The 22,334-nt window shown below is 38.3% G+C and overlaps 1 pseudogene; it reads left to right on the top strand.

Moving 5' to 3' along the window:
• The first annotated feature begins 3,849 nt into the window (after positions 1–3,849).
• LOC131675939 (uncharacterized) overlaps positions 3,850–22,334 on the top strand; it is a 53,372-nt pseudogene continuing 34,887 nt past the window's right edge.

The raw sequence follows: 22,334 nt of genomic DNA on the forward strand, positions 1-22,334 counted from the left end.
ACCAATTGGACGGAAGCAAGAAAATACCTACAAAAATTTGAGTCAGAAAAGTGACAATGACGGAAAAATGCTTCGATCGTGTCTAAGTGTTTGGCAGCTGAAGTTGCCGATTTGTTTTCCAACGTCAATTATTTGCGCTGTGCTGTACGGAACAAACTGATTTTTGCGCGATTCGTTGGGAAATAATCAAAACAATTGTGTGGTAGATTCCGTAAATTTTACCGTAAATTTTGATAGATTTTGTAAAAGCATTAATTAGCCTGCTTTGATTGGTGGTTTTTGCAAATCTTTCAAGAACATTAGTGAATGTGGCAACCCTGCTACTAAGCGAAAGCCACACCAAAAAGAATGAGATCGCATTGCGATATACAATGCTCATTCGATGTGAGCTGCGAAAGGGGAATGTTCGTGTATGTACGCAGCAGAAGCGAATTCGGACAAGGTTCGAATCGTTAGAAAGGATTCTCGTCTGGTATCACCAAAAATAGTTATTTGCAAACCGTTCTTTTTAGGATGAAAACATAATGGAGAAAGAATTGAATTAGAAAGTTCCATTTAATAACTTGGATTGAGTTTGCGCCTGTCAAGTCTGCTGTACTCTATCAATGACACATATAAACCAATGTTTATCGAATTAATCTACAAACTACTAAGCGAAAGCCACACCAAAAAGAATGATGAAAATATTTCCATTTGTCGCACAAAAGGATGGATTTCCATCTGCACTAAGAAGTTTATAAAAGAGATCGCATTGCGATGTACAATGCTCATTCGATGTGAGCTGCGAAAGGGGAATGTTCGTGTATGTACGCAGCAGAAACGAATTCGGGCAAGGTTCGAATCGTTAGAAAGGATTCTCGTCTGGTATCACCAAAAATAGTTATTTGCAAACCGTTCTTTTTAGGATGAAAACATAATGGAGAAAGAATTGAATTAGAAAGTTCCATTTAATAGCTTGGATTGAGTTTGCGCCTGTCCAGTCTGCTGTACTTTATCAGTGACACATATAAACAAATGTTTATCGAATTAATCTACAAACTACTAAGCGAAAGCCACACCAAAAAGAATGATGAAAATATTTCCATTTGTCGCACTAAAGAATGGACTTCCATCTGCACTAAGAAGTTTATAAAAGAGATCGCATTGCGATATACAATGCTCATTCGATGTGACCTGCGAAAGGGGAATGTTCGTGTATGTACGCAGCAGAAACGAATTCGGGCAAGGTTCGAATCGTTAGAAAGGATTCTCGTCTGGTATCACCAAAATTAGTTATTTGCAAACCGTTCTTTTTAGGATGAAAACATAATGGAGAAAGAATTGAATTAGAAAGTTCCATTTAACAACTTGCATTGAGTTTGCGCCTGTCCAGTCTGCTGTACTTTATCAGTGACACATATAAACAAATGTTTATCGAATTAATCTACAAACTACTAAGCGAAAGCCACACCAAAAAGAATTATGAAAATATTTCCATTTGTCGCACAAAAGGATGGACTTCCATCTGCACTAAGAAGTTTATAAAAGAGATCGCATTCCAATATACAATGCTCATTCGATGTGAGCTGCGAAAGGGGAATGTTCGTGTATGTACGCAGCAGAAACGAATTCGGGCAAGGTTCGAATCGTTAGAAAGGATTCTCGTCTGGTATCACCAAAAATAGTTATTTGCAAACCGTTCTTTTTAGGATGAAGACATAATGGAGAAAGAATTGAATTAGAAAGTTCCATTTAATAACTTGGATTGAGTTTGCGCCTGTCAAGTCTGCTGTACATGTACCAGTGATTCATATAAGCAAATGTGTATCAAATTAATCTACAAACCCGTAGGTTTTTGCAAGTCCTAGAAAATCAGTGAATGTGGCAATCTCATTCGACATGAAATTTCCAGTAAACATTCATTCAAAAAGTGCATTGGCTCAAATTATCCATGAATGTCATATGATATGCCCAAGTTTAGTCCTACGTCAACACCGCGGTTATGTCCCGGACATTACCCACTCCTAGTTTTTTTTCCTAAGGCAAAATTATTTCCTCTTTTAAACCCGGAGGGGATTCATAGCTTTCTAGCTGATTTTAACGTTGAATCAGTGCATTCAAGCTTAACAAATGCTTAATACGTTGCAAATCATGCCTGGCTCTAACCAGAATATTTTTTATGTAAATTCTTGTAAGAAAATGTTCTTTTTCTTAAAATAATTGCAAAGATTGAGGGAAAGATGGTTTGATGCGACAAACCAATCATGAGACGAAACGGCATGAAAAAGGAGAGAAGTGTTAAAATCATGCAAAAAGCTGCTAAATGAATGATCTCGAAAGGTTGAAGATATTATTCGATTTTATGCTAAATATAAGGATATTAGCCGAATTTTCTCTGTAATGATTTTTTGATACCCTATCAGCCCAGCGTATGAAATTTCATACGTTAGTTTTTTGCGCAACAAAACGTTTCAAAGTGGTTATTTTATTTTTATCATATTTATTTCGGCATAATATTAGGGCTCACGAAGTATTTTATTAATTATCAAAAGTTTTAACATAGCTGGGTTATAATGGGTTAAATTGGCGGGCTTTCTACGTCACGCATCTTTGTCTATAAAAACAAAGACAATGCAACAAACACTTTGATAAAATTCAGGGGTGTTGGCTACAGCCGCATATTCTATTTTGCAAGAGCTATCTACATCAATGCGGTAAAAAATGGAAACTGAAAACACTGCAAACTAGCCCCGGTCTCCCTTTCTACTTTCGTGGTAATCGTGGGATATGTGCTAAGAGAACTAAGAATGTAATGGACATTTCCACAATTGTATTGAACAAAATCAGCTAATGAATCATAGTTTGGATAAATGAGAAATTGCAATTGCACCACTAGGTGGATTAAACCAGGTTTTTAAATTTCATACTAATTGACATTCAAAACTGTAATTTTATTACAGAATATTATTCTAAGTATCATTTTAAATCAAAATGCATTTACTAAATATCTTCCAAAATGCGATAGTTTTTATTATTTCTTCTGCCCCCACTTTCCTACGCACGCACCGCACTATCTACTCAATTTTAAACTGGGCCTGAGCTATTGGGACGGGAGAGCAAAGAATTAGACAAATTAAAAGTACCATCACGTCATATTAATTACTTTGGACAAACTAAACTGGACAAACTACGCGTGCTTCCCGCAAATTTCTTCGGACAAGTTCGGAGATAAACGACCTTACTAGCTATTTTATTCTGTCAGCTAACCTTTGGCTCTATCTGTCCCTCTCCATCCATGCATCCCAAGCGAAGGAACGTCATGGGTTTCGTCTTCAGGAGAATCTCAACAGGCAACTTAATTTCTTCCCCTCGCTGAGAGGAGTATTTGCTAGGGTGTTGCGCAAGAGATGATAGGTTGCCTGGCTCTTGGCGCAAACTAGCCAGACTGTATCTACTAAATTTGAATAATATTGCTGAATATGACATGACCGCTACACTGTCCTCTTCTGCGATCGCTTATTTGCTAGTGAAACCGGTTGTTGGCTTGGAGACACTGCACAGTGGTCCAGATCGCTAATTTAGGAGGAATTTTTACTTTCTGCCAAACCTGTATAATTTAGCTGTATCATGTCTTAGGCCGCTGTCAGAGTGGCGGCGAGAAGCTGAGCTGGAGCAGAAACTGACATTAGCATGCGAGATGCGAGAAACCTGCTCGCAGCAAATCAAAGCGATGCAGTCAGAGTAGAAACCGAGCGAGACTGAGCTGAGAGCGACAAGCGACTGGTAAAGCTGGAGAGCAGTCTTCAGTCAGGTTTCTCGCTTGGAACAGTTTGACATTTTACTTGCACGTCAACAAACTTTGAATTTAAAATGGACATCGATACAGAATCTTTAATCAGCGCCGTTTTTTCTCGTTTGCCATTGTGGAATCAACAGCACAGTAGCTATCGAAACCGAGTTGTAATAGAAAAGCTGTGGAAAGAAGTGGCTTTGATTTTAAACGTACCAAGTGAGTGATTTGTTCTTCCTTTTTCGGATGTGAAAACCATCCTCATTACTTGTACCCGGGAATTGAACCTAATCTTGAATTTCAACATAAGAGAAACATGTTTAAAAATAATAGACTCGATTTAGCTGTTTCCTCTGGATGTTTGTACTTGTACTTTATGGCCTTGAATTTTGTGTTTGTCTCTTATTTATTGGCTCCTAATCTTGAAATTTATAGAAAAAAAAGGCTAGGTGACACATCGATTACAAATTTTTATTCAATCGTAAGTTGTACTTCCATAATCAGTATATTACGCCAAACGATTAGCACACACAAAACTGCGGAAGGTATCCCTAACATGTTTTGCTGTTTTCAGAACAACTTTGCTTTGAAGTTGCTTAACATTACCGATCATTTGTTCCATCTCTTCAGCTTCTTGAAGCGCTCTCTCATTACCTTCGCGGTCTATGATAACGTTATGTAGTACACAAATGCTTTTTACAATAATTTCGGCAAATTCTGGAGATGTTTCTATGGGTTTCCAAAGAATGCGCCATTTGGCATTAATGATGCCAAAGGCACATTCAATGCATTTTCTGGCTCTTGAAAGGTGGGAATTGAAATATTCACTTTCCGGGCTACAGTCTTGACGTGAATAGGGCCTTAGCATATTTATCAAGAGCGGATATGCTTCATCAACCAGAAATACATGTGGCATCTTAATATTTGTTCCTGGTAAATTTGAGTCAGGTGGTATATGTAAGTTATTTGCTTTTAAACGCTCATGAAGCTGTGATGAACTAAATGTACCACCATCACTTTGTTTGCCGTAACCACCGACTTCGATGGCTATAAACCGGCAATGCGCATCTGCTAATCCTTGTAATACAATCGAGAAAAACTTTTTGTAATTATAATACATTGAACCAGAATGTGCAGGACACCTTATTCTGATATGCTTGCCATCAAGAGCGCCGACACAATTTGGAAAGTTCCACAATTTCCAAAAGTCTTCCGCAATCTTAATAAATGTGTCATGCGAAGGTACAGGCATGTGATCCGGGTATAATTCATCCCATAAAGCGGTACAAGTTTCTTTAACTATAGCTCCAGCAGTTGTTCTACCAATCCGAAAGGAGAATCCTAGCGCAGAGAAAGATGCACCAGTTGCCAAAAATCTATTAAAAAATAAAATAAAAATACCGATGCATTAGAACAGTGTAAATACTAATCTACAAAAAACTGTACTAAAATAAATGTATTTGTTATTTGGTTTATAGGCGAACAAGTAAAGAAGAAATGGAAATATCTACGAGACCAGTTTCGTGTAGAGTGGAAGAAGATACCGGTTTCTAGGTCTGGAGATGAGGGTATTCCTGAATCGGAATACGATTCATATACCGGATGGCCACATTTCAAGGATTTGCTTTTTCTGAAAGACTCGATGAAGCACCGAAAACCTTCCGGTAATTTGGTCCCATCAAATTTGCCCAAAGATCCAGAGGATGAAGAGAGTACACAGTTGGAACAAGCCAGCGCAGACAATATGATGGACCAGAATGACCCTGCGGATAGTGTTCACTCTGAAGGAACACCAACATCGGTGAAAAGGTTTCGTAGGCAGCATCTCAACCATGGTGCAGAAATTGTCGAAATTGAGAGCAAGAAACTCAAGTTGTTGGAACGCAAGGTTAACAAGAATCTAGAGAAGGACGAAGACGAAGGATTTTTTGACAGTCTTTTACCACATGTTCGAAAGCTGTCTCCGGAGTTAAAAATGTTGTGTCATATGGAAATTCAAAACACGGTTTATAAATTCGTGTACAATGATAAGAACCTGCAATCAAACAATCGCTCCGAGCTCTATATGAATACTAACTCTGTGTCTATTCCAGATGTTCATTCATATGGTGTAATTTGTTCTCCTGTGGGTTCGTACTCCGAGCAAACTTCACAAACAAATTTTTCTCAGGCTGGAGCGCAATACGATTCAATAGAATATATTGACAAAGAAGAGTTCTGAAAAAGTATTTATGGATAGCAGTTTGTTTTTTACATTGCATTACACCGGTATATTCGTTGCTACACTTATTCAAACTTGGGTCAGTCTATCTTTTATCTTACAAGCAAGTTATGTTGGAAAAAGTTAAATTAGAGGAAAAAGCAAGAACATAAAAGACAATAAACAAGTATGAAACCAAACGATGAACTGGACGAAGATGAACGAAGAGAAAAAAAAATAATTTTACTCTAAATTATTATTTATTTATTATTTGGCAGTTGTAGTTTTCATAGTCATTTGTCGCAATAAGTTTCATTTATGATTAATTCTACGAAATCAATGCTACAACGCGTTTCTTGTTCATTACGTTAGTGCATACCGAAACTCCCCACATCATTTTAATTGTATTTAAGGGATCATTCATAAATTACGTAACGCAAAAATTTCTCAAAGTTGACTAACCCCCCCCCCTCTCCTTGTAACAAATTGTCATAAATTTGTCCATCCCCCTCCTCTATTACGTAATTTCTTGAAAACAATATTTTTTCGGTGAAAACATGTTACGTAACGATATAGCTTACTCCCCCTCCCCCTGTCACAACATGTCTCAACTTATCCTACCCCCTCCCCCTTAAAAGCATTACGTAATTTATGAATGGTCCCTAATCCGGAAAGATGTAAACTACCTTTTAACATAGCATAGAGATGTATAGTCAGGCACGGTTGTTTGGGACTCGTTCAGGACATTATGATGCACACAATATGCGTATCAAGAACATAAAACATCCGCCAGTTAATCTGCATGCTTATAATGCCTTTTTTGTATCCTAAGACGCACTCATTATACCTTCGTATTATACGGATGTTGTGATGTACTGCTTTTGGGCGTTAGGACATATCTGGTTAAACCTACCACTTTAACCCTTTATAAGGCATGCCACCTTTTCGCCATTACCTCTTCGGAATACAAAGGTAGCAATGCCAATGAATCGTAAATTTCAGGAGTTTCGGAGATATAGCAATCAAGACCTTGTGTCGTTTATTATCTCTGCCTACCCCCAGTGCTACCTGGGATATAAGCAACATTGCTGATGATCGGGTAAATAACCCTCATGACATTAATAACAAAAAAACCTAGCGAGTAGTTGGTGCGCGATTTTAGAAAACTTTCCCGATTAACGTTCGTCTAAATGACACGAATTTGATTTGCTCGAAAGGCGCATTGATCCGAAAGCCATTCGACCATGGCCGCTTACTTGGAATTAACTAATGGGTAGCCTTGGAAAATTCGGGCAAGTGCAGCGAACGTAGTTTTATGTGCGAAGGCTGCTTCTTCCACTTGACATTTATATGATTTCAACACACACGATTGCTTCCCTGGAGTCAATTCCTAAAAATAGAGATTTTTTAAACCCGAAGGAAAATTCACTTTTGAATGAAAGGAAGATGTTGATCATACGCGAAACATCGCGTACCAAGTGCTAGACGATTAAATGTTTTATGATCATCATCGGTTTGCGTATTCAGCAAAAGTCTTCGCCTACGCACATAATTTATTCAGTACTGATTCTCATCTCATTGTTGCTTTGTACGATCATAAGGATAACCCTTGAAGGAATGCTTTTCAATTTTCTTTGCTGCAATTTTTCCAGAGATAATTCGATAATACTTTCGGAGGCTTTATTCCATTAAATACGGTATATTGACAAATGGCAATAGTGAGCGTTTAAGAGTTAAAAGATGCATATTTACAGCTCGATGTAAGTCTGCGATTACTCTGAAGTGGAACGAATGTCCCACGCATGTTCATCAATTCAACGAAAGGATACATACTAGCCTTGCAAGCAAACGCAGCAACAGGTTGAAGCAAGACTTCTGTTCTGGGCTAATGAACCTGTCGGACGAATGATACATCGTGGTACATAACGTTTGGGTTGGTAGTACATTCGAGACATTATGACGCATCATAACATCCGAGACATGACGCACAAGGGTGCGCCATAACATCCGAAACCAAAAATGCGTCAAAAGATCCGAATCCATGGTTGTGTCACAGCGTCCGAAAGAGGTACGGCGTCATAACGTCCGGGACATTATGACGCACACTGATATTGGGATATTGTGACGCAGAGGTATTGCGTCATAAAGTCCGGGATAATATGACGCACTCATAGTTTCGAATACTATGACGCATAGGCACTGCGACACAACATCCCGGGTCATAAGGTCCCAAAAGGGGGTGCGTCATAACGTCTGGGACATTGTGATGCACAAGGTGTGCGTCATAAGATCCGAAAAGAAATGTGCATTATAAAGTCCGGGAATTTATGACGCACACACGTTTCCGGATATTATGAAGCAGCCTGGTTATTATGATATTATGACGCAGTTCTTATGCGTCTCAATAGGCAAACCTATTCGTGCGTCACAATGTCCAGGATATCGACTGCGATATAAGATCCAAAATCGAATGTGCGTCATATCGTCCGGGACATTATGACGCACAAGAGGTGCGTCACAAGATACGAAAATGAATGTGCGTCATAACGTCCGGGACATTATGACGCACATCCATTTTCGGATGTTATGACGTAGCCTGATGCGTCATAATGTTCCGGACGTTATGACGCACAACCCTTCGGACATTATGACCTCGAACGTTATGACACGGTGCCCATTCGAGTGTATGATACATAAGCACGAATGGCAGTCGTATGAATGATCTACTTGGGCATATCAGGTCTGAAGGTCCGAATGTTCTTCGGACAAATGTCCTTCATGCGAACGTCATATACATTACCTTTCCTTGAGGTGATGGATGTCTGAATATATGCTTCAAAGCACTTTAGAGAAAAACGTTCGCCTCTCTCGTGAATATTGACACTCCATATAAATCACGCTTGCTCACGAAAATGGCATATAAACTACGGAATGAAACAATTGCATGGAAAACAAGCCATTGTACGGTCTGCCAATATAGGTTTGGTACAGGTAGAGGAGCGGGCGAAACTCTTGCCCTATTATTTTTTGGTGAATGCAAAACTGTGCCAGGTTCTTACCCCACCTCCTCTTAAAATGTGTGAAAAATGTAGTAACATCAACGGCTCTCACTTCCAAGAAATATCTGCTATAGAGAAGAATTGTAAATTTTAAATACAGCATCAAACCACAAATAAATTACCAGAACTCCGAAGTTGTTTGCAAGTCACTTGAAGCCGGATCTCAACAATTTGCTCGATCCCCAGCACTTCTTCCAACTGTAATAACTGGATCAGAACATTAGAATGGCTGTCAAAATGAAAATGTTGCTTTAAGCCTGCTTCGATTGATGTAAATAGTTGAAATATCGCTCCTCGCGGTACATGGACCAAGGTTGCCGTATTCACAGATTATTCTGTGAAAATTTTTGTTCACAATTTTATGATCACTCAGATTCTTTTTCACAGATGACAGATTTTTGGTATTTTGATGAAAATATCACAGATTTTCACTATTTTTTGGAAATATTGATTTTTCAGATATTTTGAAAATTTAACACAGATGTTCTTCTGTTTTGGGCATCACAGGTAGTAAAAAGGTTTTTTGTGCCGAAACACAGATTTGAATGTAATATCCCTGGCGTGGACGTCGCAGAAAATAGTCACCATCAACTCTAGGTTTGATAGAAACCTGCCTTCTAGCTTACGAATTTCGATGTAACTATATGATTACAATAAACGATGCGGATTTTATGTTAACTTATCCTCAGATATTCAAACCATATCACGATAAGTTTCTTTATATAATATTATGGTCTATGACCAATTTCACCAAATGCCATACAACGACAATACCAAAAAATTTACGGCTGAAATTACCTTTTACGTAGGCCAAAGATATTGTTCTAGAACTGAAACTAATCAAAGATTTCCTGTTGCTGCAAGAATGCGAAAAACTGCATTCTAAAATGGAATGATTTTTTTTAATTTGTCCAGAAGTTTTCGAACACTATTAGAATGTTTAATTATCATCAAGTTGGTGTTCGTTCTGTCACGGGTATTTTCAATAAAAATTTTCTTCAGCGAACCAGATCCCAGTATTGCCGGAACAAAACACGCATTATCGACAATGATTGTATGAATTAGCTTTATTGATTTCTTACCTGAGAGTGATTACCAGTTTCTCACACGGTAGTATTGGAGTTTTTATAAAATTAGTCCAAAGTTTCTTGATCCGAAACTCAATCCGGCTGAGCAAATAATCAAATGTATCGATTGACATTCGGGTGTAAGCGTAGAACCTATCGGGATATTTACGCAACTGTTTATACAGATGGTGAAATTCTCCTTTTTTTCGCCGCAGTTGATTTATTGGATGGATTCCAATTTCTTTTCTGTTTCCAAAAAAATAATTATGAACGTTTGGAGAAACGAAAAACTCTTCATCAGATGAGTCCATTTTTTATTTGAATGTCAGTTTCAGACCAAGCTTTTATCGCATTCACTCTGACATCTTCTCGCTTCTTTTCTCGCTTCAACAAGTTCGGCTTTCGGTTCAGCTCAGCTTCTCGCCGCCACTCTGACAGCGGCCTTAGGATGAATTTATGTACATCAGAAGATGCTTCTTTTTATTGGAATAGTTATTAGGGTGGTTCTAATTTATCTAAAATGCGAAAATAAACTTTTTACTGAGAAAACCCGAATCCAATCGATCCAAAATGGAGTCTCCGCAGTTCTCTTTCTAGAGTTTTTCTAAGCAAGAGTATGTCTCGTTGCTGGCAAAGGTGGAGCTTGTCGAAAAGTGAACGCGTTCGGACGTGTAGTTGCGCAGTTTTAAAGTTTTTCAGTGTTCTATGGAGCAAAACGACTCAAACTAAAGATTTTTTTCGAAAATAGTGTGAAGTACTCAAGCAATATTATAATTGCAATGTGTAGACTGATTGATTTTAGATTTAGTGGGGTTTTTAATCAATTATCGAAATCAAAGCGTAATGGCTCATTTGTAGCCTTCTGTTTGTGTTAGTGAGTTCTATATTTCTGAGCGGAACAAACTTGTGCAGCACAACATCGTACGGAGGAGTGTCCATCAAACGGGTGAGAGCGTTCTGATTTGAATACATTTATTATTATATACTAGCTGGATTTACACCTAATTTAGGTTGTTTAGACAGAACATATAGCGGTCCCAACTTTGTTATCATACACCGATATGTGTTGTGAAAGTGCTTGTGTGCTACATATAAGCAGCTCTTTCAAGGGTGAATGTGCGATTTGCGAGAGTGGACAGGCAGGTGCGAGAGGTTTTTGCTATATGTATGTAGGGTGATGAGCCCATTTTCGCCATGTTTCTTTTGTCACCCTATCCGTTTGAGGTTGTTGGTTGGAGCGGCGTCTGCCGTCTTTGTTCGGCACATTGAGTCCGGTGGTGGCGCGGTAGTGGGGGCGCTCGATTCGAGTTTTCGTTGCGCTCGGGCACGGTGGTTTCACTGTTTTAGGTAATTTGTGTTGTTGTCTTGGTTCTTGGCAGGGTGGCCAGACCTACCGATTTATCGGTAGTCCTACCGATTTTGGTCTTCCCTACCGATTCACAGACGACCGAGGTAAAACTACCGATATTTTCTTATCCCTACCGAAAACTACCGATTTTTATTGATTTTGGACACATCCTACTCAACATTCATTTTTGAGTTGGATTTGGTCTGAGATCTGTGTTTTCAGTATTTTACAATTCTATGTCAACACAACGTTTTTGGGACAAAAACCCGGCCTACCGATAAACTTTTAGTGACTCTACCGATATTAAAGAATTTTATCTGGCCACCCTGGTTCTTAGCAGCGAGGCGGGGTTGTTGATGTCATTTTGATCGCATTCTATCGGTTGTAGGCCGAGAGGTTGATTAGTGAGGCACCCTCCTTGGTGTGGTGAGGGTAGACGCTTTACCCTACCTGTTATTTGTGTGTTCCATTTTCAGCGCTCAATAATACATGTGTTGATATTGAGGTGAGCGGGATGGATGTGTTGCTTGGTGAGTTTTGGGAGAGTGTGCATACTGGTAGTTGTGTCAGAACGAACAGCAGAGTACGATTCGTGCGCTTCGTCAACGAAGCAGAACATCACGTCACCGTCAGGATGGGTTGAAGTTGAACGCGTTTCTCTTGTGTACATTCCCTTTCCACACTGCAAAGCTTTTTGTGTTGCTTTAGGGGTGTGTGTTACGTGGGAGCAACAATAATAAATATGGACATTGACGTGTTGAACCGGTTACGAAATGCATGGATCGTGTAAAGGGCTTACATATTTATGCATATTGCCGGTTTCACAATGTGTACAATTCACACTATCACACAAGTGTGTGTGCTTCTTAAAAGTGTGGTAGGAGTTCACGTTCATAACGTTCTCTAGGGTACAGCTGTTTTTATCGAATTTTTTACATACTTTCTTCATATTTCCATGTATGCTTTGTCATTAAAGGGTTGTCAATTGTCCTACATTTCCTTACCTGGCCTTGTGCTCGCATCAGTCATTGTGATCGGGTAGCAGCATAAATTCGTTGGTTTGTTAGAACCTGCATTCTACTCATACCTCAACATTAAAAATAGCATGTTCCCTAGTAATGGTTGGGGTTTTATGGTGGTTGTATGGAGACTCATAGAACTTAGATTGCTCTTGTGGCGTGCTATAAGGCTTCAATTATGTGTTCACCCAAGTAACGGTTGAAGTTTTGTGGTGCGCTACGGGTGCGGTCTGGGTTTTGTGAGGGACTACGGGACTGCCGTGGAACCATAGTTGTTGCTAGGGTATGTGTCTAACTAAAGTTCTTTTATTAACCGGTGTATTCGGAGGGGACGGCCGGTTTGTTCTGGTTGGTTGCGGGGCGGTGAGATACGGGTGATCTGCGCTTACTGTGGTATTCATTTAGTGAATGGATTTTATACATGAGCCATGGTTATAGCTCATATACAATGTGGTTTCATAATGTAAGTGGTTTCTTTCTATTCTATCTTCTATTGCTTATTTGAAGAGTTTCGTAAAGATTTAACTGGGCAGTGATCGGATACCTTCTTCCGGATGTCTTCTTGTGATTGTCGACAGTGCTGTCTTCGAGGGTGAGGTACCTTGTGTGTGTGTGACCGGTTTTTCCTGATCTTGTTGCAGGTGGGCAGTGGCCTTCATTTTACCAGGGATGCACACGTTTTTTCGTTTGTAAGTTTAGATGTTCGTTGATTTTGTGGCATTGTGGGGGAGCAAACATCGGTCGGGTGATGTGAGTCAATGGCTGTTGAGTCGTGTATGCGAGTTGGAGGTTGATCAATTACCAATTTGTAGCAATCGTATCAGTACGCAATATTTATTGATTTGCTTTTGGTCCATTGAGTCATGTTTACCAGATTCAATCATATGCAAGACATGCAACAAAAGAATCTTTTTTTCATTTCTTTAATTTTCTAATTTTAACGTATTGTTCCATTAAACTAGTAAATCAGCTTCTTTTCCTTCTTCTTGTCGACCAATCTTGCTATTAGTATCTATGCTATTTTATAACCGCCTGAAATACTCTCCAATTAGCATAACAACGCGCGCGAATAATGATTGCATAACAATAGACATCTCATTCAATCGTCCGCGGAGAAAGATCAACTCATAGTCATTCCATTGCCTATAATAATACGACAAATATAACTTATAATTCGAACTTTGGAATTACATAGGTATTAACACATCAATATCGACAAATGCCCCGAGACAGTAAAAATAATCGCTTTACGTTACATTGTATAGCTATTGAAATGTCGTGTTTTGTCCGATTAAGGAAATAAGGAATAATGAAATCGTTCACATTCCGCTTTAATCAAATAAACATAAGCAACGCACCCGACAGCCGACTGTCCGGAGATGAAGTTGCATTCTTTACAATCTGAGAAATTCCGAAATAATTCAACAAACTATAAATCTATTGTAAATTCTCGGCAGCCGACTGCCCAGAGCAATAAACACATGATAACACTTCTGAAAGTTGCATAGATCGTATCACTCATCAAGGTGAATCCAGATTTGTGTAACTACTTACCCCGCCCCACTAACAAAAACTCCTTCCCGTGGCAAACGTGGAGATGCAGAGGTATACACGGTCTCCATACAAACGTTTGTTACACTAACATTCCTTTCCTTCCCAGGTGACTGTAAGGACGTGGCCGGCGCCGTTATTGGCATTATAAAGTAAAGAACATTCGAAACGTGCACATTGAGGATGGATAGTTACTCCCAGGCTCCATTTGTTGATTCTCTGTGCAATTTCGCTTGTTCTAGTCAATCACGGAGTAGCAACTACGAATTGTACGGTCATTATGCTCATGCTCATGCTCAATACGAAAATAAACTTTTTACTGATGAAAGATAGAGCTCCACAGTCTTCCACAAAGTTGTAAAGTAACTTATTTTGAATAAATTTGTTGAATATATTAAAGCTCTATCTCTTTTAGTTTTTGTTATACAAGAAATTTAAAAAAAGATTAGAGTGTTCCTGAAAAAAACGTTTTTTTAGCATAACTTTCGTATCTTTTACTTTTTGTTAACACAACCTTTGAACAGCTTATTGAAAACTTCAAGCCGAGTATTTTTCTCCAAGACACCGAAGGTCTAACTTTTTTCTTTAAAAAATTATGGACACTTTTCCTATTTTTGCTCAAATATACTTAAAAGAATGTTCTTTTCTATGGTTCAATCCAAACTTACTTTTATTTGCCCCAATCAGAGATAATGACATTTGAAAAAGAGCTATTTATGAGCGAAAAGTTTCCATAACTTTTGAAAGAACTTAGACTTTGAGAGTTATGAAAAAAACGTGAATTGAAGTTTTCTAAAAGCTGTTCAAAGGTCGTTTTAACAAAATATAAAATTTCTTTCGAACATTAACAAGTCTCAAGTTAACATTTGGATTACTATTTGTAATGAACTTAAGCTGTTCATCTGTCTTTTTACCAGTGGTAAGCAAATTCGCCAACTCTCTTCGACTAATATCCATATTTACTAGTTTTATTTAAAACGAATAAAATCAGAAAACATTTTTTGACAGTTGTTCCACTTATGCAAAGCTTGCTGCGATGAGAGAATGACATTTGAAAGTGGCTTTTTTCATAATACAACGATATGTGTGTAAATGCGTTAATGCGGTGAACCTGCAAAACTACAAACTTTAAATCTAAATTGCAAATTTTAAAAAAATAACGTATTCGCCAATTTTTGCTCAAATATACTAAAAAGTATGGTCTTTCATGTGGTTGCAATAGTATTCAATCTTAGGTGCCCGCATCAGCGATATTGAGCCTTGAAATAGGCTATTTTTTTTAACGAAAAGTGTCCATAACTTTTTAAAGAAAAAATTTAGACCTTCGGTGTCTTGGAGAAAATTACTCGGCTTAAAGTTTTCAATAAGCTGTTCACAGGTTGTGTTAACAAAAAATAAAAGATACGAAAGTTATACTAAAAACCTGTTTTAATCCACCTAGCGGTGCAATTGTGCCTTTCTCAATCATGAACACGAGAATGTGTGCGTTGTTTATATTCATTAAAAACTTTCAAATGCAAATATTACATTTTATTATTATACATGACATGACAAATATACAAGAAAAGAAATCATTATTCGAGTTCTAAAATTTTGTAAAAGGAAGAAAGAGCCACGGTAATATTGAACTGAAAAAAGGTGCGAAATCGGCAAAGTCCAAAAAAATCGATTTTTACCAAAAAAAATTTCGTGATGACATAAAATCTCGACGTTTCATACATTTTAAAGAATTTGATTTCTGAAATTTCAGAAAAAAATTTTGAGCTCCGGCTTATATGGGAATTTCATATGTGACCGGACGGTTCAGTCTATATTTCCGGAACCATATAAGCGATCCGTGCGAAATTTTGTAGACATCTGTGGGGATATTATTGTGAAAATCGGCCCAACCATTTCCGGGAAACTGATGTGAGTTCATCAATTTTGAAAGATGGCCGCTTTTCCCGGGCACTTCCGGCACCGTCTATGGTGGTCAATGTAGTGAACGAAAGTTTGGTTGGCCGTCGGGGACCTAGAACAGCAAATTTAAGTTGTTTGAGAGACATTTTAGCGAAATTTTTACCTTTTTTGCTTTCATCGGAGTATCGGTTTGAATCACAATTTGCTATGTGATCGTACGCCACAACCTGTAACTCTGGAACCGAAAGTCGGATCGGGATGAAATTAAATAGCCATTTACAGGGACGCAATTTGAGACCAAGTTTAGTTGAATCGGTCTAGCCATCTCCGAGAAACCGATGTGACTGTTATTCTGAATTTAGATACTTCCGCCGGGGCTTTCGGAACCGATGATGGTGGCCAATGTGGCCAAATAGACTTTGAATGGATGTTAGTGACCTAATACTACAAATCGAAGCAGTTGTGGTCATATTTTGGAAAAATTTTCACCTTTATACATTCATTGCACAATTTATTAAAATCGACATTTTCTGCGTGTTCGTACTCATCACTGTGTAATTCCGGAACCGGAATCCGGATCCATTAGAAATTCAATAGCAGCCTATGGGAACGTTGCACCTTTCATTTGAGACTAAGTTTGTCAAAATTAGTTCAGCCATCTCTGAGAAAAATGAGTGACATTTTTGGTCACATACACACACAGGCGCACATACACACATACATACATACACACAGACATTTGCCGAACTCCGGAACAAAATAAATGAAATTCAATAGCAACCTATGGGAGTATTATACCTTTCATTTGAATCTTAATTTGTAAAAATCGGTTCAGCCATCTCCGAGAAACTGATGTGGACCTTTTGTTAACAAATCCGCACATATACACACATATACATACATACATACATACATACATACATACATACATACATACATACATACATACATACATACATACATACATACATACATACATACATACATACATACATACATACATACATACATACATACATACATACATACATACATACATACATACATACATACATACATACATACATACATACATACATACATACATACATACATACATACATACATACATACATACATACATACATACATACATACATACATACATACATACATACATACATACATACATACATACATACATACATACATACATACATACACACGTACATACACACATACATACATACACACAGATTACACACATACATACATACACACAGATATATTGGCGAACTTCATCTTATTTCGTTATACGGGGTGGATGAAGGAAATGCGGGCGTGAGGGTGGTCCAAGGGGAGGGGAGTGATGAAGGAGGGAGGTGTAAAGGCAAGGCGGGGAGGGGGGTGGGGGGTTGTGCGGCGACGCAATACTCAACTGCATATTTTGCCTTCCATTTGAGACTTGGTTTGAGAAAATCGGTTCAGTCATCACCGAAGAACCGATGTGACTTTAATTGTGGAATATGCCCGGAATTCCAGACTTCCGGAATCGTCGATAGTGGACAATATATTCAAAGAATGTTTGATTGGCAATCAGTTATCTAGATCTGCGATTAGAAGTAATTTGGTGACCATTTCAATAGTTTTAAGCCTCTGAGGTATTACGATTGTACCGATTTATATGGGAAATTCCAGTGTATCCTTACTAACACCCCTGTAACTCCGGAAGCAAGAGTCAGAACCGAATGAAATTCAGCAGCAGTCAATGGTATTACTGTATCTTTCATTTGAAATCAAGTTTGTGAAAATCGGTAGAGAATTCGTTGGGGAATGGGTGTGATATTAGCTTAGGAACTTGGCGGGTTCCCCGGGGGCGTCATGATCCGTTATAGGTGGCCAATGTGGTCAAAACTGCTTTGATTGATCATTAGTGATCCAGACCCGCAAACTAGAGTAATGTTACATAAATTTTAATATGTTTTACATCATTTGAACATCATGGTGGTACCAGTTTATATGGGAATTTGCTGTGTGACCGCACTCTTCAACCCGTAACTCCGGAACCGGAAGTCGGATCAACTAAAAAATTCAATAGCAGCTTATGGGAGCGTTATACCTTTCAGATGAAACTAAGTTTGCGAAAATCGGTTCAGCCATCTCTGAGAAAATTGTGTGAGTATAAATGACACACACACATACACACACATACATACACACACAGACATTTGCCGATCTCGACGAACTGAATCGAATGGTGTATGACACTCGGCCCTCCGGGCCTCGGTTAAAAAGTCGATTTTTACAGTGATTGCATAGCCTTTCTTTATATGAGAAAGGCAAAACGTTTTTTCAGGAACATCCTAATCTTTTTTTTTTTTAAATTTCTTGTATAACAAAAACTAAAAGAGATAGAGCTTTAATATATTCAACAAATTTATTCAAAATAAGTTACTTTACAACTCTATGGAAGACTGTGGAGCTCTATCTTTCATCAGTAAAAGTTTATTTTCGTATTTTAGATAAATTAGAACCACCCTAATAACTATTCCAATAAAAAGAAGCATCTTCTGATGTACACAAATTTATCCTAAGATAAGATACGGCTAAATTATACAGGTTTGTCAGAAAGTAAAAATTCCTCCTAAATTAGTGATCTGGACCACTGTGCACTGGACGCAATTGTGGTTGAGTGAAATTTTTTTATGTCATATCCATAGATATTGGTATTCTAGCCGTTTGGGTTTGGCATAAGATAACGTGTGCTGTTTATAATTATTGTAGAAGACGCTGCTTTTACACAAGGTTTTCTGTGGTGTTGTGTCTTTTTGCAGAATTTGCACATTGGAAACTGGCCTGGATGTGTGATAAGTGTTATCTGATTTAACGTCCCATTTTCGACTGATCTACATAAAATGGTTATGTTTGAAGGAATTGCATTCATTCAAACATAACCATTTTATTTTTTGCAAACATTTTCTCCACAGAAACAGAGTTGGAAACACCCCGGCAGGGATGCCAACGGTACCGATAAACTACATTTTTTTCGGTATATTTACATTTGCACAAGCCGTACAGCCCTCTACAGCGACGCATCACTACAGCTCTTGCCAGAATGGTAGCCAAACCGAGTGCATTTTCCCGTACAGCAGTAGAATACATTTTTGTTTTGCTGCTGTACTCCGACTGCTCGGTGAGAGTGTGGCGTAGTAAAGTTTGTTCTCTCGCTTTGTACATTTTTCTCTGTATAGTCAAAGGGAGAGGCCCGCACACGAAAGCGTTGATGCCGGCCGTGGCGTAAATGAGCCGCATTCATTGTCGTCATTTTTGAATAAAAATATGAAAAAAGATTGAAAATATTAAAAAATGTAAAATAAGGAAAGAGAAGCTGTACCGCTCGCGTCTGGTGGCTGTACTGGGCACAGTAGTTTTTTGTCATGTTACTGCTTTGCACACAGGCAGCCGTACAGCGCTGGGCATCCTGCACTAGCGAATGACAGCAGCATCGAGAGAGAAATGAGAATGTAGGCAGAAAAATTACAGCCGCAGAAAAGGTAGGCATTTTGCATCCTTGCACCCCGGAAAATGTTCCTCGAAGTTATAAAATCTACTTCTCCGTATTTTGACATAAATTCTGTAATCACCATGGTAGGAGCGCGCGGAGAGAAACGCGTACGTGCACCTCTCTAACGTCGTTGTCTATATATACAGGGATGCTGTAGTCACGTTGTCACATTCATTGGTGTGTTGTATGTTGTTCCGCGAAACGAATGACTGTGCTTGATTAATGTTGATATGGTGCATTTGCAGGGTGCTAGCTTCTGTCAGATGGAGCACTATCTGCACTTCCGGCAATTGTATTACTTCTCAAGCAGCTGGTCTTGCAGGACATTTTCAAATATATATATATTATATATATATATATATATATATATATATATATATATATATATATATATATATATATATATATATATATATATATATATATATATATATATATATATATATATATATATATATATATATATATATATATATATATATATATATATATATATATATATATATATATATATATATATATATATATATATATATATATATATATATATATATATATATATATATATATATATATATATATATATATATATATATATATATATATATATATATATATATATATATATATATATAAGTTAAGCCGCCTCCAGCACCAAAAATAATGACTTGAACAAACCCACCGAGGCAACAAATTTAAGTTCTGGAATCGCTGAGCTATCGTCGCGTATGTGGAACACATGCGAGCGCCCGGACATCGGACCATCGTGTGCGCCACCGTCACCAAGTGCAAGAACAGCAGTTTTAGGGACTAAGCCAGGGCCTTCAAGTTATCGAGTAATAAAATAAATTTCATTCAGTCTGTAACGTCGGTGAAGTGAAGTCATACTTTTGATTTAGATCTTTTTTAAAAAGTGAAATCCTTCAAGATAGTTCTTTAGTGGCGCAGTCGGGCGCGGATTTTTTCAGTGATAACTCCGGGATCGATCCTTCCGCGAGCGTACATCGTGTGAATTGTGTTTTATTCTGAAGAAATTCCGCTGAATCTACACACCTTGCGAAAGGATATCGCAAAAAATACTGTAAGAAGTTTTAATCTTTCATAATCTAACGCTAAAGAGAACGGCTAAGTGAAACAAAAAAGCCCTATCTTTAGATAAACACATAGTACAACTACTAATTCAGAGACCCGAGCCCTGACCCACGGTAAGCGGAGGTCTGAAAATCACAAATCTAAAATAAGTGAAACTTACCCTAAACAAAGAAAACACTAAATAATTTGCAATAAAGTGTATAAGTTACTTTTTATAAGTGAATCTAACAATGGAAGCTCATCTCCAGGCACGCATAGCTGAATTACAGCAGCTGCTCGCCGAGAAAGAGGAGCACATCGAGCAAATGCAACTCGAATCAATTGGTGCAGCAGAAGCAGTGCAGGCTGCACAAGCTGCTGCTCATGCCGCGCGTTTGCAATTGCAAACAACTAATACCGCAGACCAAACTCCAAGGGTGGAAGATATTTTAAAATCGCTTCAAACACCCCAAATAATTAAAGAGTTGCCGTCTTTCGATGACAACCCAATAAAACTGCATAGCTTTATTAAAAATATTGATAACCTCATGCCATTAATAGAAAGTGCAAGAGGTACAACTGTCTTTAGTGTCTGGTTACAGGCAATTAGAACAAAGGTGACTGGCGAAGCTGATAATGCACTGGAGCTCTACGGGACCATTCTAGAATGGGAAGAAATAAAGAACAATTTAATCACACATTATAGTGACAGACGTGACGAAGTCTGCCTCTCTGGGGATCTGTTCAAACTAGAACAGAGCACAAGCATCGAAGATATCTATGGAAAAGTGTCCCATATAATATCTATGCTTGTTAATCTATTAAATTTAAATCATGACTGCGAACAAATTAAACATGCTAAGAAAAATTGTGCGCTCAAATAGGCTTAAAGGTTTTCCTGGGAGGATTAAAAGATCCTCTTGGCCCGATAATTAGAGCGCAAACTCCAACTACTATCAGAGAAGCCTTGAGACTATGTCTCTAGGAAAGTAATTACAATCACGGGAGAAACTGCCCAAACACGCCAGTTTTTTCCACCTGCTCTTCCTCCGAGACCATCTCCTAATCTGCAGAGAATCCCGATGAGATCCCATCCAGGCTTCCTACAACCTCGACTATCTCCAACTTTCCAACAATTTCGACCTCCTCAGATGTTTTCACAGTATCACCCCCCTCAAAACGCTCAACAATACCGGCCATCTCCACCTATCCAACATTTCCGACCTCCTCCACCTTTCCGACAAGGTCAATCTCCACAATTTAGACAACCCCATTACAACCAGCAATTTCCCAAACCAATCCCTATGGAAGTCGATCCCTCCATCAGGAGCCGACAAATTAATTATATGAACCGCCCACACCAGACAAGAGCTAATCCTGGCCCACATTACCAGCTACAAGTCGACAACGAACCATATGAGTATTTCTATGACGAATTTGATATTCCTGACTCTCAGGCACAATATGAAATGCCGAACTCATGTCAGCAACCTGAGAATTCACTACCCGCAGCCGAATATGCAGGGCAAACTTCTCAAACACAAAACGACAAGACTAATAATAATGAAGAGGGAGACGATTTAAATTTTCTGATAGCTCAAGGTCACCATCCAACGACCTGGAGAATTTCATTCCTTACATTACGATACAAACATCAAAAGGTTAATTAAAATTTCTCATTGACACCGATTATATGACGCGACACGTCAACCTCGAAAGGTGTCGTTTTACGGAACCCATCAAGGTCCGTAATATTAGTGGTCCACACTGTTTAAATCAGTACGTCGAATTTAGTCCGTTTCCACAA

This window comes from Topomyia yanbarensis, chromosome 1, assembly GCF_030247195.1.
Source record: "Topomyia yanbarensis strain Yona2022 chromosome 1, ASM3024719v1, whole genome shotgun sequence".
In the NCBI taxonomy this organism is placed as follows: Eukaryota; Metazoa; Arthropoda; class Insecta; order Diptera; family Culicidae; genus Topomyia; species Topomyia yanbarensis.